The following is a 16,053-nucleotide window of genomic DNA, read 5'->3' as shown; positions in this document are numbered from 1 at the left end:
CAAACATCTTTTATTTGGACATGAGATATGTGGCCATTGTCACCTATGTAAAGTTTCAAGGACAGGGAAAGAATTTATTCATCCCATTACTGCAAAGATTTTTCTACTTCAGTTTTCTTCAACATGTGCTAGTTTCTCGGTTGTGCATGGGGTACAATGCCCATGAAAGAAATTGTATATTGGCAAAACAATATGACAGCTAGGAACATGGATTTCTGAACAAAGAGGTTGTTTAAAACACAGAAGAATGGAAGCCCCATTGGTACCACATGGTCATAATTTTAATGATTTAATTTTTTGCATACTTGATTTGCTCAATAAATATCTGAGAGAGGGAGATACTGAAAACAAAAACTAAATAGAAAAGAACAACTTTGGATTTTCAAATTAAATACAGTTGAGCCAAATAGACTAAATTTGGAAATTGAATGGCACTATTTTTTTTTATTTCACCATTTTTCATGCATTTATGTGTTCTGTGATAGATTGTTTTCAATTTTAATTAACCTATTGGTGAAGTTATACTAGATCATATAAGAGACTGCTATGCTCTGTGACACCATCACATTATATTAAATTGGCAGATGGAATGTTGCCATAAGAATACTTCATGTGCAAATATAAGAATTCCTTGGAATGAGAAAATAATGCTATAATGTTTTATTTATAAGAAAAAAATTATGTTGCTAATGAATTTATTTTTTTGCAGGATTATACCCCGATGCAGCCAGTATTGGCAAAATGTTCCTTGTGTATATGATAAGCAACCAGACATGTTTATATAAAAGATATGTTTTTAAAGAATTTTCACTTAAATTTTCACATTTGTGCTTCACCATAAAATCAAAGGAGAAAATGAGACTAATGATGATACAGGTAGCACTTTAAGGGGTAGATTTTCAAAGGGGTACACGTGTACGATACGCGTGTACCCCCCGAAAACCTACCCCAAACCCCCCCTGTGCACGCCGAGCCTCTTTTGCATAGGCTCGGCGGCGCGCGCAAGCCCCGGGATGAGCGTAAGTCCCGGGGCTTGCATGGAGGGGCGTGTCGGGGGGGCGTGCCGCGAGTGACATGACGGTTTGGGGGCGGGCCGCAAGTGACGTGGCGTTTTGGGGGAGTGACGCCGGCCCGGGGGCGTGGTCGAGGCCTCCGGACCAGCACCCGGGTCGGGTGATGGTGCGCCAGCAGCCTGCTGGTGCGCGCAGATTTACGCCTGCTTTCCGCAGGCGTAAATCTGCCAACAAAGGTAGGGGGGGGGGGGGGTTACATAGGGCCGGTTTCGGAGCGGCCTCGGAGGGAACAGGCAGTGTGCGCTGGGCTCGGTGCATGCAGGTTGCACAAATGTGCACCCCCTTGCGCGCGCTGACCCCGGATTTTATAAGATACGCGCGGCTGGTGCAGGAACAAAAGTACGCCCGCGCGTACATTTATAAAATCTACCCCAGCGTGTATTTATTACCCCATCCTAAATGAAGTCTCCTCTCCTTTTACCAAAAATTATTTCGCAGAATGATGAATCCTGCGAAAATGGGGGGCAGGCCTGTGAAAGCCCGCAGCCTTCGTACCACAGCGATGCGCCAGCTGCAGGCTTTCGCACAGAATAGAGCCACAGTGAAAGGTGGTGCTATTTGGCGCGCTACTGCCGACAATAACATTACTAACCTTATTGCCGGCAGCGAAGACACTGCCGACTCTGCCCCTTCCCCGCTCCGTCTCCTCCCCTCCCCACCCTGACTCCTACCCACCCCTTAATTTGCATGATATCGCATGCAAACAGGCCCTTTTCACATGCGATACAGGCTTATCGCATGTGATACAGCCATATCGCATGCGATAAGCCTTTAGAAAATAACCCCGTTAGCCAGATAAGTCATCAGAGCACTATTTAGCTGGACTTTTGATGCCATTTAGCCAGATAAGTCAAAATGTATCCATCTATGTTTAAAATACGTGCCACATATTTTTTGTTAGGTGAACATGTTCTTTGGTAAATTTACATTTATTTTATATGATGTGTGCACATTTGTGTGCAGGATACAAAATATACACATCCATATAGTTGCACATATGAGTGTGCTCATGCATGTTTTAAAGTTATCCTCTTTCTGTATATGTTTTAGAGGACATTTAAAAGCTTCTCTAAAAAAAGATACCTGTCAGCAGCAGAATAAAGCTTGTGCCGCAGATAGCTTAGAGTTTTGGTTGGCTCTGATCATTACCAAATAATGAACTCTGATTTTCAAAACTCTAATTGTAATGAAGCAGATATCGTTATAATTTTGAAAGCAGAAGCTGGACTTAAAAACCTCATGTAGTTTATTTTTTATGATTTTCTTTGCAGATATTTAGTTTATGTCACATTATTAAAATAAGGTATGATTTTTTGATTCACCAAAGTGGCCAAATACCTTTCATTGTTATATTTTTCTAAGTCTCTACCATAGTTGAACTAAGTCCTATTGCAGGATTGGGTAACAAATTGTTTTGATGATTAGTTATGTCAACCCTTCATTAATGGAAATATATATTCATATTATTTTTTTTTCAGTTGTTTAAAGCAGAGTTTTCATTAACTGAGAGAATAAAAATGGATAATGAAAAAATATGCAATCAAATTTAACATTTTCAGGATTTGATGTAGCACTTTCTCCTACACACTGATATTTATTTGATTCATGAATTATGTATAATTCATTCAATATGTTTAATCTTTATTTTAAACACACTGACACCTAGCAACCTCTAAGAGATGAACAATATATATACAATAATGATTTTCAGTATAGAGTTGACTAATAATGTAATCCGTGATAAAAGACAAAAATAATGTAAAAAAAAAAAAAAATTCAGTCAACCATAGAAAATTATCAGAATTGAATACTGTTGCTACTCAATCCAAAATCAGAATTTAGGCATTGAAAAGAACTTCTTAACCATCCATGACAATCTGGCACACACTGGTTCTCTATAGGAGATATGAATGGACATATTGGAACATAGTTATATCATTTAATGAATGTGATTTGTTTTTCCATTAAAATCCTTTATTTATGGTAGAACAAACTCACTTTTCTAAAATAAGAGAAGAATTTATTTATTCATTTATGCATTAAATTTATTAGATGCCTAACTTGAGAGACTCTAGGTGATGCACGATCATATTAATATAACATGCTGCATATAATAAGACTCAGAAAAGAATACATTACTCAAGCCCACCATCCCATATTCAAATCAGTTAAAAAGGAACCATAATCATGAAACCAAGGAAAGAATTTTCCAACTGTCCACATTGGGACAATGAACATGGTGTATTTTTATCTGTGGACTTTACACTACTTTTCAAAGAAAAAGAGTGTGTGTGAACTTTCACTTTGAAACTTGCAAAGAGTATAAAGAATCTGTGGAATTTTTAATATTTTCTTTTTATGAGGTTACTTTTTCCATGGAAAATGTGTGTAGAGCTGAAAAAGACCGCTATATATAGAGGTGAATTTTAAAAGCCTAGTGGATGCATTAATTAGGGGATGCACAAATAAGCCAGGCTTGCGTGCACTGGGTGGATTTTAAAAGCCACTGAAAAACGTGCATATCTCCTACAGCATGCACATCTCGAAAGTTTTTAATGAGGGATGTGGCATGGGTGTGATATGGGTGGGGTATGGGTATTTTGGGGTGTCAACCTGAGATGTGCATGTAAATACTTATGCAAGTCAGTGTGCGCTGATGTCCCTTCCCGTGTAATTTTATATCTGCTATTGATGATGTGAAGTTAAAACTTAAAGAAAACTAGGCAGATCTGTGGGGTTTTAAGGGTTGGAAATAACTTGGGAGAGTGAAGGTTATTAAACTAGGGGATTTGGAGGACCTCTTTCTTAATTGGGCAACTTGGCCTGAGCTGGTAAATCTAGGAATAACATCGGCATGCATCCTTTTAAAATCCCCCAATTTATGCAGAAGTGGAATTTGTATGCACGCGCTCAAGCCCATTTAAAATTTGGCACATATGTGCATGCAGCCAGAGATTTTGTAACATGAGTGCATATGCATGCCTATGTTTGAAAATGGTCACGTCTCTGAGCACGGGCCAACATATATGCACAAATGTACGCACACTTGCTGTTTGAAAGTTACCATCCCAGTGTTTTCCAACTCAACCTAAATAAGGCACTTGGGAATGCTTCTGATGTGTGATGATACATGTGTAAACAGAGGACCCTAAGTGAGTAGGGTGAGTAGGCTGGAGCCTGGTATAAGGAAAACTGCAATATCAAATATCTCTGGTACAAGAATAAGGAAGGCTTGGTCTTTTGCCTGTTGCACCAATTTTCACCTCAGGTTGAGACCTCAGATGCTGATGGCCATCAGACCTTTGGTTGCACAGGGCTGTTACCATGGTTGAGATACCCACATGCACAGGTAAGGTCCACATTTTAGATAGGGGCCTGGGTCACAACAGATTTCAGAACCTGGAATGAAGGAAACTCAATATTGAGCCTAAATCCAGAAAGTAGCAGGGCCAAGACAGGGAAAGCTGGTAGCAGAAAGGCACACACTAAATTACTTTAGGACAATGCTCTTGCAATTAAAGCAGGCAAGTGCATATAATTAACAAAACAGAAAGTGACCTCAAACAAGAGGGTATCTGAGAGCAAGTGGATCCATAGAGCAGATAAGAGCAAACAAATCATTTGGAGAAATGTACCAACCCCTGCTGGTGGGAGCCAGATGTTCACTTTATAACAAGATCCTCTTAGAAATTGAGCAACCTGCTTGTTGGTTTCAGAACCTCATACTCTAAAAGTGGCTACAATTATGCTTTTAGCCATATTGAGGGAGGGTAATTCTCAGCCAATAAAAGTGCAAAAGTAAATATTTAACTGTTTAAATAACTTTGGAAGGGGAAGAGTATGAGAGAAGGTCCCCCACCCCTCATTCTCCATTCCCCCCCCCCCCCCACCCCGGACTTGCTGGAAGTGCAGTGATACCGGCATTGTTCATCCCTCTTCCAGGAAGTCATCAAAGAGAGCTCAGCAATGAGCAGAAAAGATACCTGGGAAGAGCTTGAGAGAAGGTTCCCCCCCCCCCCCCCCGTACTTCCTGGAAGTGCCGTGACACCAGCATTATTTATCTCTCCTCTTGGAAGTCATCAAGGGGAGCTTAGCACATATAACAGCAACGAGCAGAAAGAATACCTGGGAAGAGCATGAAAGGAGGTTCCCCCTCTTTCTGACAGTACAGTAAGACCGGCATGGTACATCCCTCCTCTCCAACATCATCAAGGAGAGCTCAGCATTTATGTTTCAAAATGGTTTATTCATATTATCAACAATACCTTCTCAAAAATGTCTAACACAAAGAAGCTCAGCACATGTAACAGCAGCATGCAGAAGAAATAACCAGAAAGAACCCAAGATTCCCTTCCCATTTCAGACATGCAGTGACACCAGCATGGTACATGCAAGGTACATCCCTCCTCCCCAATGTCATCAATGGGAGCTCTACTCCAAAAATATCCCCTTTTAACCTATTGTTTTTACTTTAATTTGTTTATAGTTGTTTCTTTAATATCAGAAAATCTTCTTTTTGTATAGATTGCAAATCAATTGTAATGCATATACCAAACACCAAAGGAAAAATATTCCAAAGGAATTTTTTTTTTAAAAAAAAAAAGGAAAAACTTTTTAAAGGAAAGGGTGGAAAGTTTCATATGTTTTTCAACATCATTACCTCCGTGTAATGTACCACTTTTAATCATTAACAATCCACCTCCTTCCTGAATTTTTGATTGTTTTATATGAAACATGTACCAAATTAATTTTAAAAAACCCACCTCTTTTTAAATGCTTTTCAATCAATATTTATATTATTATTCAATCTGACCATCTGACCGTGTAACCTTTTAAAACCCCCCCTGCGTGCACTGAGCCTATTTTGCCTAGGCTCGGCAGCGCGCGCAAGACCCGGGACGCACGTAAGTCCTGAGGCTTTGCTAGGGGGGCGTGTCGGGGGGGGGGGGATGTCGGGGGGCGGCGCGATGTTTGGGGCATTCCGGGGGGCGTGGTTCTGGTCCAGGGGCATTTCAGGGGCATGGCCGAGGCCTCTGAAAATGCTCCCGGGCCGGGGAATCGCATGGCGGCGGCTGACCGGCGCACGCGAGTTACACCGGCCTGGGGTAGGCATAACTTTCGCAATAAAGTTAGGGGGGGTGTAGATAGGGCTGGGGGGTGGGTTAGGTAGGGGAAGGGAGGGGAAGGGAGGAGAAAGTGGGGAAAGGCCGAAGGTAAGTTCCCTCCGAGGCTGCTCCAATTTCAGAGCGGCCTCGGAGGGAAAGGGCAGCACGCGCAGGGCTCAGCGCGTGCAAGGTGCACAAATGTGCACCCCCTTGCGTGCGCCGACCCCGGATTTTATAAGATATGCGTGGCTACGCATGTATCTTATAAAATCCGGCGTACTTTTCTAAAATCTACCCATTTATTTGTTCCATAAATCTTGGTAAAAACAATTCTTTATATTAAATGTGAAAACCGATTTATCTGAAAAAACTGTCACTGTCTACCAGACAAGGCCTTGTTTATGACCCGGGATGGGTATTTCCTTAGGGGATATGCCCGGTTTGCTGAAAGTCGGATCTGTTATGTCGATGGACTTTATGGCGGTATTCTCTCTGATTTTCTCAAGCTGTTGAGTTCCTCATGATTTTCTCTTTACCTACTCATGACTTATCTTGCGAAACGCTCTAAATATGAACACTAAGGGGTAGATTTTAGAAAAGTACACCCGTGCATACTTTTGTTCACGCACCAGGCACAAACAAAAGTACGACGGATTTTATAAGATACGCAGGTAGCTGCATGTATCTTATAAAATCCGAGGTTGGTGCATGTAAGGGGATGCACATTTGTGCACCTTGCACGCACCGAGCCCTGCGCACGCTGCCCGTTCCCTCCGAGGCCACTCCGAAATTGGAGCGGCCTCGGAGGGAACTTTCCTTCGGCCTCCCCCCACATTCTTCTCCCTTCCGCTACCTAACCCACCCCCCCAGCCCTATCTATACCCCCCCCCTACCTTTATCGTGAAAGTTATGCCTCCCCCAGGCAGGCGTAACTCGCACATGCCAGTCGACCACTGTCGCGCGATTCCCTGGTCCGGGAGCGAATTTGGAGGCCTCAGCCATGCCCCCGAAATGCCCCTGGGCCAGAACCACGCCCCCTGGAACACCCTGAATGTTGCGCCGCCCCCGACACGCCCCAACACGCCCCTCTAGCAAAGCCCCGGGACTTACGCACACCCCAGGGCTTGCACATGCCGCCGAGTCTATGCAAAATGTATTCATATACCTTGTTTCTCCGAAAATAAGACCTCCCCCGAAAGTAAGATCTAGCAAAGTTTTTATTTGGGAGCATGCCCGTCGCACAGAACACCAGAGCATGCAGCTGTGATTCTTTTTACCCTGCCACCATTGCCCCCTAGCTTCACCGTTCATTGCAGAGCAGCTGCATGCAGGACATGAAGACCTCCAACTCTGATGTTCCTTTCCGCGGCCATCCCTTGTAAACAGGGGCGGATTGACCTATCGGGGAATTGGGCTTCCCCCGGTGGGCCGGTCCCTCTTGTCACGTGATTATTTATTTTTTTAAATTACTGTATAAAGTTTCCAGCCAAAGTATTAGGGGGCGCCGCGAGCAGTGGTATCCCGAGGGGAGCCAATGCCCCCGGGCGCAGGGAGGCTCATGCGGCCATCAGTGACACGCATGTAGCAGGCAGATCGGCAGGGCCGTGGTGGAGCTCACGTCACCACGGCCCGAAGAAAAAGATTGCGTTCAAACACGCTGATGCTCTTCCTCCTTCCTTCCTGCACGGCCCCGGAAGTAAACGTTGCCGGAGCCGCATGGGCAGGAAGGAGGAGGAGCACCAGCATGTGCAGAAGAGGAGAAGCGCTTATGGGCCGCAGCGAATCATTGCAGCGGCCCGAGAAGAGGAAGAGGCCCCAGCAGCAGGGCCGCTGTGGCCCGAGAAGAGGAAGAGGCCCCGGCAGCAAGGCCGCTGTGGCCCGAGAAGAGGAAGAGGCCCCGGCAGCAGGGCCGCTGCGGCCCGAGGAGAGGAAGAGGCCCCGGCAGCAGGGCCACTGTTGCCCGAGAAGAGGTAGAGGCCCGGTAGCAGGGCCGCTGCAGAACCCATCCTGTGGCGACCCGCGAAGAGGAGGCCCAGAGGTGAAAGAGAGGCTGAGGGTCTGTAGAGTGTGTGTGTGTGTGCGTGCATGAGATGAGTTGAGAGACTGTGTGTGGGAGTGAGGACCTGAATGTTTGCAGAGACAGCATGTAAGAGCCTCTGTGAGTGTGAGAGAGACAGTATGTGACAGTGAGAGCCTGTGCTTGAGCAAGACAGCATGTGGGAGTGAGAGTGTCATCACAAACCAGCATAACCAGAAAACTATTCAGAATATAATAAATGTTCATTTTTTTGTTCAACAATATATGTGAATTCTTCTTCATGGAAAAATAAGACATCACCTGAAAATAAGGCCTAGTACATCTTTGGTAGCAAAAATTAATATAAGACACTGTCTTATTTTCGGGGAAACAAGGTATCAAGGACACATCACATTTCCTACAAAAATTACAACAGTTAATCATCACACCGCAAGCACAGTATTGGATGATCACCATGGACGTTTCGGCACTGTGCACCAACATACCCAAGAAGAGGGCAGTAATGTGATACAATGCATTTTGGAGAACAGAATAGGAAGTCAAATGATTTCATCGACATTTATATTACAAGTAACAGAATTAATATTGCAAAATAATTATTTTATCTTCGAAGAAACAGTTTATCAACAGATACATGGAGTTCCCATGGGTTCACCCCTGGCACCAACAGTGGCCAACTTATATATAGCACAATTCGAGGAACAAGTCATTTACAAATCAACGTGGTATCAATATATAGTGAGTTGGAGTCATTTCATAGATGACATCTTTGTATTGTGGCAGGGAACGGAGGATATGTTGAAACAATTCCGTGACTGGATTAATACAGTCGATGAAAATTTACACTTCGCAGTACAGTATTCAGACTCACAAGTCTCCTTTCTAGATGTTTTGGTAAAACTAACCGATGGACAATTTCACACAACAGTATTTCAGAAAAAGACAGACCGCAATAATCTTCTCCGATTTCACAGCCACCATCCATATACGTTCAAATGTGGGCTGCCAGTCAGACAATTTTTTTGGATCAGACGCATTTGTTCCAATATGACAGAGTTTGACAAACAAGATACGCGCGCAACCCCTGAAAACCTCCCCCTGCATGCACCGAGCCTAAGCTCCGGGACGCGCATATGCCCCAGGGCTTCAAAAAATGGGTGGTCTGGGGGCGAGGCCGTGGGTGGGGCCGAGGTCTGGGGGCATGTCTGGGGGCGTAGCTGCTGTCTAGGGGCGGTCCGGAGGCGTGGCCGTGTGCCCTGACACAGCGGCCTGTGTCAGGGCATGGCCAGCCAGTGCACGCAAGTTACGCCTGCCTCGGGGAGGTGTAACTTTCTCAACAAAGGTGGGGGAGGGATTTAGTTAGGGCTGGGGGGTGGGTTAGGTAGGGGAAGGGAGGGGAAGGTGGGGGGGGCCGTAAAAAAAGTTCCCTCCGAGGCCGCTCTGATTTTGGAGTGGCCTCAGAGGGAATGGAGGCAGGCTGCTCAGCTCGGCACAAGCAGGTTGCACAATTGTGCACCCCCCCTGCGCGCGCCGACCCTGGTTTTTATAACATGTGCTCGAGAGCGCGCGCATGTCTGACCCAGTATGGCATTTTCTTATGTTCTTATGTTCTCATGTTATAAAATCAGGCATAGATTTGTTCGCGCCGGGTTACGCAAACAAATCTACGCCCGCACATATGTTTAAAATCTGCCCCAAAGTGTACCTTAAGTTAAAAACAAGTTGTGATTCCACATATGTAGTGTACGCAATCATTTGTCCATGCCCAAAAGTATACATCGGCAGAATGATGCGGAGCAGGAGAACGTGCTTGAATGAACATAAATCGCAGCTTAACACACGGACCATTATGGCACCTATAGTCTCACACTGTTTACAATTTCAACATAATTTCACACAACTACAGTGGACAATAATAGAGCAAGTAATGGATTCTCCACGGGGAGGAAATCGCTTGAATATATTAAACCATCGGGGATCATTTTGGATATTCACTTTAAAAACACAAACACCACATGGTGTTTAAAATACAAACATCGCATGGTTTAAATGGTTTAAAACACAAACACCGCATGGTTTAAATGAAGAGCTGGACTGGAATGAATTAGTCTGACAACAGGAGATGATGTCAAACCACGTAAAGTGTGATTGGTTGGCTTTGAATGAAGGGGAGGAGTATAAAAGGAACAGCTTTAGTGTGCATATTTAGAGAGTTTTGCAAGATAAGTCATGAAAAACTGAGTGCTCCAATCGAGTAGGTGAAGAGAAAATCATGAGGAACTCAATGGCTTGAGAAAATCAGAGAGAATACCACCATAAAGTCCATCGACACAGCGTATCTGACTTTCAGCAAACCGGGGACATCCCCTGAGGAAAGACCCGTCCCGGGTCAGAAACAAGGCCTTGTCGGTTGGACAGCGACAGTTTTTTCAGATAAGTCGATTTTCACATTTAATATAAAAAATTGTTTTCTCCAAGATTTATGGAACAAATAAACTGAACAGAAGGACGCTATGTACAGCTGTTAGATGGTCAGATTGAATAATAATATAAACATTGATTGAAAAGCATTTAAAAAGAGCTTTTTAAAAAAAATCACTTTGATACACGTTTCATATAAAACAATCAAAAATTCAGGAAGGAGATAGATCGTTAATAATTAAAAGTGGTATATTATTTGGAGGTAATGACGTTGAAAAACATATGAAACTTTCTACCCTTTCCTTTAAAAACGTTTTCCTTTTTAAAAAAAAAAAAAATTCCTTTGGAATATTTTTTCTTTGGTGTTTGGTAATTGCATTACAATTGATTTGCAACCCATACAAAAAGAAGATTTTCTGATATTAAAGAAACAACAATAAACATATTAAAGTAAAAACAATAGGTTAAAAGGGGATATTTTTGGAGTATTGATTGAGAGGTAATATCCCACTATGTCATACGGGCGACGGTCGCCCGTATGACATAGTGAGGGCAAAGGTAGTGCCAGCGCCATTTTGAAGATTGGCAATACGGCCCGCGAGCAGGAGGTCGCTCCCGGACCCCCGCTGGACTTTTGGCAAGTCTTGTGGGGGTCAGGAGCCCCCCCCCAAGTTGGCCAAAAGTCCCTGGGGGTCCAGCGGGGCTCCGGGGGCGATCTCCTGCATGCGTGACATCGGGAGCCAGGAACCAAAATGGCGCCGGCGCTACCTTTGCCCTGTCACATGATAAGGGCAAAGGGCCACCGGCACCATTTCTCAACGCAGCCGTGGCCAGAGAGAGAGGGAGATCGCGTCGGGACCCCCCCCCCCCCACTGGACCCCAGGTAATTTAAAACATTTGGGGGGGGTTCGGGAGGGTGGGGGATTTGTTTTAAAGGTTTGGGGTGGGTTTTAGGGTTTTTTTGGTGTGCCGGTTTTCTCGCGCCCTATTTAACGATACAAAACAAATGCCCCTGACGATAAATCGGGGGCATTTGTATTGTATCATGCACTCTAACGATTTTGGATGATTTTAAAATTATCTGATGATAATTTTAATCGTTCAAAAACTATTCACATCCCTACTATGTTGTGGCATGCCGCTCTGAGCCACTTACCAGAAGGGTGCATACTTATGTCAGTTCTTTGGTGGGCTATCCTCCACAATTTCTGAAAGCTTTACAAGAGAGCATGGACAAGAAGAGGAAAGGTGCTCTGCAGAATTTCCCATCTAATTGTAGCCTACTTTGGAGAACTTTAACTTTATTTCACAAGTATCTTCAGGGTTGGTATCATTTTGAACAGAAAGCTCTGTACCTTTAGAAACTTTGGTTTCATTATCCCCTAATGGTCTATTAATACCTCAATCCAAAAATTGGAACCAGTTGGGGACGAGTCTGGGGTTTTTTGAGAATATATGACTCGCCTTTCCCCATTTCCAGATGAGCAATCCCCCATATTTTTGTATCAAGTGGCTTCTACTCCTATTGGATCGGAGGGCAAATGTTGTGATGGAAAGCTTACTATTATAACCATTGTCACACTTCAGACTGCAATTACTGAATTAGAAAAAGCCCTCTCCCTGAGGATTGATTCAGTATTGAGATCTTTAAGATCTGTTGCTTTTCAGGTTAAGTCTGTTGCTTTTCAGGTTAAGTCTCACTCTCAAGTTATTAAGGATCATTCTGAACCACTTTCATTAGTCAAGCACAAATGTTCTTGAATATATGAAGTGAAGTGTCATTGTTCATAGATAACCTTTTACTTCATCAAAGGGTAGGGAATTCGAGAAAGGTAACCATAATAGAGAGATTTTTTTTTTCCTAGATGTACAATGATTTCTTCACTGGAAATGTTAGAAAACACTTTTCCTAGATTTCCTGAAAGTTTCTAAGGAGTTTATTCCTTTGGTCAATAAAATCTATTATTTGGCTCATCTTATTCAACCTCTACAAGTTTAGAGGCTGATCAAGTTACTTTTCCCCTTCTTTTATCTCTCAGCTTTTCTAGAACAGTCTCAATCTGTTATCAAAGACAGGGCTACCCTTTTAGTAGAATATTCTCATGATGCAGATAAATTGTGGAATTCTTCAGAATTTGGATACTCAGTTTTTGCTCACAAGATACCTGTTTTACCAGACGTGGCCAAGGAGACACAACAACATAGAAAATTGTTTCTTTTGAAGAAAGAGAGGGTTTTCACTTTGGAAGCAACTTTTCTGCTAAAATTTCCATGTCAGTGTATTAATACCAGAGAGTTAAATATACATTTTTGACCTTATACAGCTTGAAGGGATTTTGCAGAACAGAACTGTTTCTTCCAGTTAGAATATATTGTTTGTTTCTATTTTGTTTCTCTTCTTTTCTTTTTTAAACTCCATGTGAAATAAATTTAAGGGGTTCATATATGTGAAATTTGTTGCTGTTTATATAATTCTGTTTGTATAATTTTCCTCAGACTTCTGCATTGTTTTGGTATCAAGGCTGTATTGATTGTAATAAATTGAAATGTAATAAAGATATAGTAAAAAAACCCAACAAAAAACCTTTAGAAATTTTCTTTTGAATCTCCTTAAGTTGCTTGTCATGCAGGCTTGGAAATGGTAGCAGTTCCTAAAGAAAAATGACCCCTGTTTTCAAATGCAGACAAACTTTCAAAACTGTCTGTGATTTACCATTTGCATGTAAGTAAGTCTGCACAAATTTAGGATAGTACTTTATAAACAGTGTGGCAGGAGCAGCAAGTTTATAAAATAATGTACATTTCTGCCCCAAAAGTATGAACATATGTTTCAGTATGTTTATAATGGAGGAATATGCATACTTTCTCTAGCCATTAAAACAATAAATTGTTATTACTTTCTATAGGCGGTCTATTGATTGATTGATTAATATGATTCATTTAAAAGATTGTTATCTGGTATCATCTCCAGCTCCAGGCTTGTAGAAAGCCATCATCTAAATCAAATAATAAAACAAAGATCAAATCAAAACTTACCAAAGTAAAATGAACTACATAGGACAATAAAACAGATATAAAAAAATACTAATTAGCTTACAATACTACAACCTATTTAAAACATAAAATAATTCTCACTCATAAAGTTGTCTAATGAATTGATTCTCCAGAACCTGGTTTACAAGGTCTTATTTGTGAAGCATGTGTCCCAGGGTGCAAAGACTATACTAATATACTGCTAAGGCAAACTTTTCTCCAGAGTGATCATGTGCATCACCAGCCCTTATTTAGAAGTGGCTTCAACAGTAATTACTTCTAATTGGATTGCTAGTCCTGTTTATTCTACTGCAAAGCTGTCATTCGTGGGGGGGGGGGGGGGGGTGTTCAAATGCACCCCTTAACTATATTAAGTGTTATGAAAACACAACAATGGGATAGGGTTAAAAATCGGACAGGCATTTTGGCTAGACAACCACAATAAAAATAACTTTGTTGCTCAGAATCTTATTCTGTTTCTATAATCTGCTTTTCACAATTCCCTGGACATTCCTTAGGTTAATTAATAAGATAATGAACAACCTTATCTGATCAGGCAAGTAATCTAGAATTAGGATTAGTGTTGCAAAAAAGACACAGACCAGAGTGAACTTGCTCTGTATGACACTGAGCATTATTATAACACAACATGGTTTATTGGAGGCTAAAACCTCTGCCTTAGCCATCAGCAAAGTCTAAATGTGCCAGATTCAGATCTTTACCCATTACTTAGGTGGACTGAGAACTGTTTTGTTAACTTAAGCCAGAGGATAATTTTTAAATTATGTTGAAGGTATGGAATGCCCTCAGAAGGTGGGTATCATCCCTCATAGTAATTTCAACATGTACTGATATTCTTGAATTCCCTGACCTTTTAAGAGCCATGTCAAATGGCCTGAGACAGTTTTTCTGTAAAAGAAGGGATAAACCCATAGCATCAGCCTTTGTAAATAACACTTTTGTAGATTTTAATTGCTTTAAAGTGATATCTGAGGTATCACAATACCCCCTTCTTCATAAATCTTCAATTTAGCTATCTTGCTAATAGAAGTTGTATCAGAAATACTTTCCTGAGAGAGCTATTTCCAGTCAGGATAGCTTTGTTTTAAGTTACTGTTGTGAAACTCATACACTGATAAGTTATAGGGGTGTGCATCCGTTTTCCACGTATTTGTAATTCGCAACTTATTTTTTGCAATCTGAAAAATACGTGGGGAGGCGAAACGCATCGCGACTCCCCACGTATTCAACAGATATCCGTTGTATTCGGCCTCCTAAATAAACATTTAAACCCCCCACCCTCCTGACCCCCCCAAGACTTACCAAAACTCCCTGATGGTCCAGCGGGGAGTCAGGAAGCCATCCTGCACTCGTTTGCGGTTTCCTCACGGCACCGATAGCCTGTGTCACAGGGGCTGCCGGTGCCATTGGTCAGCCCCTGTCACATGGTCACCGGCGCAATCTTGTGCTCCTACCACGTGACAGGTAGGTCATGTGGCAGGAGGTCACTCCGGGACCCTCGTTGGACCCAACCGGAACTTTTGGCCAGCTTGGGGGGGCCTCCTGACCACCACAAGACTTGCCAAAAGTCCAGCGGGGGTCCGGGAGCGACCTCCTTTCACGCCGTCCATCCAATCCCAATACTCAAAATGGCGCCGGTCGCCGCCATTTTGAGACTCTAAATCGCCGTCCCGCCAATACTCAAAATGGCGCTGATCGCCGGCGATCGGCGCCATTTTGAGTATGGCGGGACGGCGCCGATCGCCACCATTTTGAGTATTGGGATCGGACGGACGGCGTGAAAGGAGGTCGCTCCCGGACCCCCGCTGGACTTTTGGCAAGTCTTGTGGGGGTCGGTTATTTTCACTTTTGAATAATAGAAGGACTAGGGGGGCATTCCATGAAGTTAGCAAGTAGCACATTTAAGACTAATCGGAGAAAATTCTTTTTCACTCAACGCACAATAAAGCTCTGGAATTTGTTGCCAGAGGATGTGGTTAGTACAGTTAGTGTAGCTGGGTTCAAAAAAGGTTTGGATAAGTTCTTGGAGGAGAAGTCCATTAATGGCTATTAAAAAAAGCAAACAGAATGTTCGGAATTATTAGAAAGGGAATGGTGAATAAAACAGAAAATGTCATAATGCCTCTGTATCGCTCCATGGTGAGACCGCACCTTGAATACTGTGTACAATTCTGGTCGCCGCATCTCAAAAAAGATATAATTGCGATGGAGAAGGTACAGAGAAGGGCTACCAAAATGATAAGGGGAATGGAACAGCTCCCCTATGAGGAAAGACTAAAGAGGTTAGGACTTTTCAGCTTGGAGAATAGACGACTGAGGGGGGACATGATAGAGATGTTTAAAATCATGAGAGGTCTAGAAC

The sequence above is a fragment of the Rhinatrema bivittatum genome, chromosome 5 (assembly GCF_901001135.1).
Source record: "Rhinatrema bivittatum chromosome 5, aRhiBiv1.1, whole genome shotgun sequence".
Taxonomy (NCBI): Eukaryota; Metazoa; Chordata; class Amphibia; order Gymnophiona; family Rhinatrematidae; genus Rhinatrema; species Rhinatrema bivittatum.
The sequence above is the reverse complement of the archived record's forward strand: the minus strand, read 5'-3'. Positions refer to the sequence as shown.